Source organism: Simochromis diagramma, unplaced genomic scaffold, assembly GCF_900408965.1.
Source record: "Simochromis diagramma unplaced genomic scaffold, fSimDia1.1 OVJJ01000304.1, whole genome shotgun sequence".
NCBI classification, from domain to species: Eukaryota; Metazoa; Chordata; class Actinopteri; order Cichliformes; family Cichlidae; genus Simochromis; species Simochromis diagramma.
The window spans coordinates 10,660,853-10,666,462 of record NW_024387030.1 but is presented as its reverse complement, the minus strand read 5'-3'; positions in this window follow the sequence as shown (position 1 = coordinate 10,666,462).

Here is a 5,610-nt window from a genome sequence, read left to right as displayed (position 1 = left end):
GCGCCAACGTGTCATCAGAGAGATGGAAAAGCGACTGGAAGAGCTCAGGGAAGTGTTTGTGCGCTCCGAGCAGGAGGTGGTGCTTCACGGGGAACTGGTGTCGCGGATATCAAGTGCAGCCCAGCAGGGGGAGCTGTACGTGGCGGAGAACAGCCAACGGCTCAAGAAAGGCCTGAAGTTCAAGAAGCATCGGCCTACCATCGTTTTTTCCTCTATGCTTGGACTTCGCACGTGCCTCCCCTGGTCTATGAAGCTAAAATAGCTAACATTTCATCCATAACTTTAGAAATGTGCTTTAAATAACTGGGAAGACAGACTTCCGTTCTTTAGCTATCACTCATTGACACGGCTGCTCTCTAGTTTCCACCTTTTCTTTTCTTGTTTCCTGAGGCTGGTCCTCGGGGGGCTTTAGAGTGCCTACAATAATCACAGTTGCTAGTAAAGAGCTTTCCTTTCAGTGTATTACTGAGGAATTTTTTTGATTAGGAAACTAATCAAGCCAGTACCAGTGCAATGTGTACAGGATGTCATTAGTTCTCTATTTTTTCCGCACACAGTTTGCTGCTTGCAGTTTGTTGTGAGGCTGGAGTTGCACAGGAGAGATTCAGATAGAATCTATCTGTGGTGCATGGATGAGTCATATTTCAGGTGATGTGCAAGGAGAGGTTTAGACTGTGAGGTACCGAGAGCTTCCGTGTATATGGCTTAAGTTATACGGCTATGAGAATTATGTAATATTTACCCATTCACAAAATGGAAAAGAAACAACTCTGTGAATTGATTTAAGAAAAAAAAGATGAAGAAAGGATGAAAGCATCTGCGTTTTCAGCCTCGTTGTGAGGGAAGTGAAGGGCAGCGAAAGAGCAAGCTAAAGATTGCTGCAGTGTTATGTAAAACCAAGTATGCAGGAACAGGAGATGTAAGAACCAGAAAAATAGAAAAGGAACAAATCTAGAACTTAGATGGCTTTTACCTACAAAGTAAACGTGCCTTGGCTTCTCTGAGACCACTCGTCCACTACCACAGCATCTGCTTCTGGCAGCATAAACAAGGAAAGACAGCAGGAAAGAAATTCGGGCTGGAAGAGTTCCACCTGTGGCCTCTTTTTATCCAGTCACCTAGCAACCAGTTGTCTCTCTATCCTAAATCCTCTTGCGCAAACATACAGAATGTATCCAGCAGAGAGCTGTAACTACAACACTATGATTTGGCTTTAGAGATCTACTGAAGGATTTAGGCGCTAATAATTCTACTTACTTATTTAGAAATCTACTAGAACTGCCTGCGTAGGAGGAAATACTATTGATAAAAGCTTGTGGCTAACACGGTTTATGATTTGGGGCTACACCCATGCATCCATCATTTAGAAAACTAGAGCATCACCATTTGCTGATTGTGTCTTGGTGCTGCATGTGACTGTAAGAGTTGCAGCGGCTCCCCCTGTGATTGCACTCTTAAGTTAGATAAGTAGTTCACATTCAGGGTTTGTTTGTGAGATGTGTATGAACATCCAGAATATATATATTTGTCTCGTTATATTAAGCGATCAACCTGTAATTACATTGTAATCCTTAATGCAAAGCGTTGTCCCATGTGCAGAAGGTGACCTAATCTTTACATATAGATTGCTCTCATTTTTTGCCCCATTTCTTTTGTCTTTGGATTAAGCAATGACAAAGTATCTCTTGTATTCACCTGATCCACCAATCCCTTGCTTCGGCTAGGTCTGAGTGTCCAGAAAAGACAGCCAGTACTCCGGGGACATCTATTTCTGGCACTTGAAGGTTATAGCAAAGAAGCAAGCACTCAATTTCAGTGCAGCATATGTTGAAAATAAGCATGTATAGAGCTGTGAGTTCGTGCTGGTTTCCATCTACGTGTGCTACTTTCCTAAAGAATCAAAAAAGGGTTTTCACAATCCCTGATGGTGCTTTGTTTGCTCTCCTATTATAAACGACTTCTCCGAAGAACAAAGGAGCAGGGCTGCTTACAAAACAGGCTCGTCATGTGACGGTGTCATTGCTTTCTGTAGGTTTCTACAAAATCCCATGAGCTTAGGCATTCCTGTTGTAAATGTTTCAGAGATGATGCATCACAGAGTCTGTGACTCTGTAAAGTAAGGAATTTCAAAAGAAACTAGTAAAGCGTTCAGTTTCAGAATCATGCAGTCAATGTGAGGAAAAAAAAACAAGCAAAAAAAAACCAAGATGCATGTTAAAGTAGATGTGACAACTAAAGCATAAGCTTAAATTTTATAGGGTTGAAAGCAGTGAGAGAAATAGTTGGGGTATTTTCTAACTTTCATTTTAAAGGCTTAAATGGTCTGTTTGTCTAAGTTTCTTTTCAGCACAATATAAAGAGGGTACTCCATGAATTTTACACATAAATTTCAGCTCGCTTGTAAATAGAAAACCACTAGGACTGTGAAAACTGATGCAAAATGGAGAGATTATTCAAAAATCTGATTTGGAAGACAAAGAGGTCTATCAAGAAAGCTCCTCGACTTTGTTACCTTACAGAATCACTGGAGTACCCCTTCAAGCAAAGGAAACTGCATCTTCAGTGTTACCGCTGAGCAACCGACAGACATGATGACCTTATCATTGAATGTTGACTAACTCTATTTAAGCATTCCACATGACTAAGGTATTTATCTACTGCTTGCTTGTGCACATATACCAAACGATATTCAGCTCTGCTAGTTGATAGCAAAATGCTTTGCAGAACAAAACGGTCTCATAGGCCTTAAACGTGTATTCATGGTCCTATGTATATAGCTTGAGTTGTAACTGATCATCCAGCTGACCTATACTGTAGATTGCTTTCAATATGCCTTATCCAGTATGTGTGCATTGGCAGTTCCTATACCGATGGTAATGATATATGAACAGGTTAACTCATGGCCATCATAGACCTCATCCTGAAGCATCTTTGTCTGAACAGGAAAAAAAACCACACTAGTCATGCACTGCTGTGGGACTGCACCTTTTGTGTTTTCTATGAATGAAAATAACAACAACTATGTTTCCCAAAGATCTCTGGGCCCACTTGCAGAATGAATGTAATGTTTATTGCTATTTTTTTTTTTTTTTTTGCTGTTTGTTATCTTTTTTCTTCCAATATAATAATTACCGTACATGTATCTTTTTTGGACCTGTGGTTTGCAAAAAACAAAACAGAAAAATGCTCTTGTGTTCATTCCGTACTGCTGGAATTACTTAAACTTTTGATACGAGGGATTTTAACTCTTTTTGAAGATGTGGAAACTATTGCCACAATTGCATCTCTTTACAGCCCTTTACAGACTCAGACGCTGGCCGACCACAGATCCAAAACTACTTTTCTGATTGCTATTCATCCTTAGAACGTTTTTAATATTTTGTGTTTGTTACTGTGTGATGTGGTATAATATATATATAAATATATTTATGTTGTAAGCTTTTCATTTCCGGTAAATCAGGTGTCGAATATTCACAGTATGATATTTTTACTGATTGAGAGCTGTATATTCTACTATAGTATGAATGTTAAATCAGATTTTAGTCAATGTTATATGCTTAACTGCAGGGTTGTGGCCACTGATTTTCTCTCAGTGTTAAAAATTGAGCTGAAATGGAAGTTAATTATCTCCTGAACCTTGATGTAACTGATGTACTTTTGAAAAACAGGCTTGTGGTTTTTGCTGGAAAGTGAAATACTGAATGTTCTGCCCTGTTTTCTTATTTTGCTTGAATTTGCTACTACTTCTTTTTGCTCTCTTGACACTGTTACAAACTTGAGGCACAGAGCCACATTGTGCAAAGCTAGTATGATTTCATTTTAAGCATTATAGGGTTTTTTTTGTAAAATAGCCTGAATTATTAGAATAAATGGACTTAATGATTCAAATGCTGCAGAAATAGGCTGCTTTTTTTCCCTCCTTCCCCAGAACCTGCTAATATAAAGCGCTCAAATTTCAGATGGAATCTCTAAATTTAATCTGTGTTCTCGTTGCGTGGGAGGTTTAAGAATCTATTAGGGTCACCTTGCAGCAGCAGCTTGCAGTAGCTCACAGCAGTGTAGGCCCAGGTCAGCAGAAAACTGCTTTTTTGACGTAACTGCTGCAGGCCAGAAAGGAACAAACTGTGAAAGCATCATCCAGCAAATACATTTAGCATGTCTTACCAGTGAGTGTGCCATTTAGCCATTTGCTTGTCCATTAGAGTCCTTTCTCAGCTCATTATGCAGTTAAGTGGAAGCTTGATAACCCTCTGTTCAGGGAAATTGCATAATTACTCAAATATATCCCACTTCTAAGTGCTCATTATCGCAAACAAGTATGTCTTATATCACTTTAAGCCAGTGATTTTACTGCTTCTCAGTTAATAAGAAGCATTAACATGTGTATGGGTTTTACACAGATTTCACTATCTTGAGTATTAGGAAGTTAGTATAATCTCCATTACATTTTATTAATTTTAAGAGTTTGCAAACTTATATTCAAACCTATTATATTTACAAAAAATTGCTTTGGAATCATTAATTTTACTCCACATTTTATAGATGCCTATAATATTTCAGTGTATTACATTAAATTATATTTGTACATTCTTGTATTCGTGTATGTAATGATAAAATAGATAAGCCTATTAGCGAACGGATGTTTGTTATTTAAAGGTTTTCAGAAAATAATATTTTACAGCTGACATTTATATACTCTGGGTGTACTAGTACAGCCAGACAGGACAACGGATATGGGTTTACACATGGGCTGCTCAGCCAGCAGAACAGACTAGTATGTGGTAGAGTGAGTTATTATCCTGGCTGTTAGTTAAGTGTTATGTAAGTGACAGGTTGGAATTTGGTCACCCTGGCTCTGGGACAGAGGGTTGGGGATAAGTAACATCTGGATGGAGAGTAAGTGAAGCTGGAATAACACAGAACTGTAGAGAATACCGCCAAGAGAGACAGCTGAAGAGATTTAGCTGTAGGAAGTCATTTAAGAATAAAATGAGGGGTAATATCGGAAAAAGAAAGAAAGGTGGAAAAGCAAATGTCAAAATTAAAATTCAATTTATTCTTTTTTTTTTTAAAAAAAAGAGGTTTTAACCTGTTGATTAGAACAAAGTAATTTTTTGCAGGTCTTATATTAGACTCTAAAGATCTTAAATGAGTTCAGGTTTTCAGAATATGGACTATTAGGGATTAGTGTATTCTTAAGTATTATAAGTCACACATTTCATAATCTGGCAGTGTCGAGCCTAGATTATACTGTGTCGCAGCCACAGGCAGCTGGAGACAAGACAGTAAAGTGCATTTTAATCTCCCTGATTGCTGTCTCGAGTTACCATTCCACCAACTTTTAATAATGTGTTGAAATAAATGGACTGGTTTGTATATAGCACTTCCCTACTTCACTTAAGCACTCAAAGTACTTTATGCAACTCATGTCTTATATCACTCGCACACTGATTAACACATCCAGAGCGAATCGGGCTTCAGAATCTCGCCCAGTAACAGTTTGGCACAATAACTCAATCAGCCAGGGATCGAACCACCAACCTTCTGATTAGTAGATGACATCCTTGGTACCAAAATATCTGACCTTATGTAAAAGTATAAAAGACATCA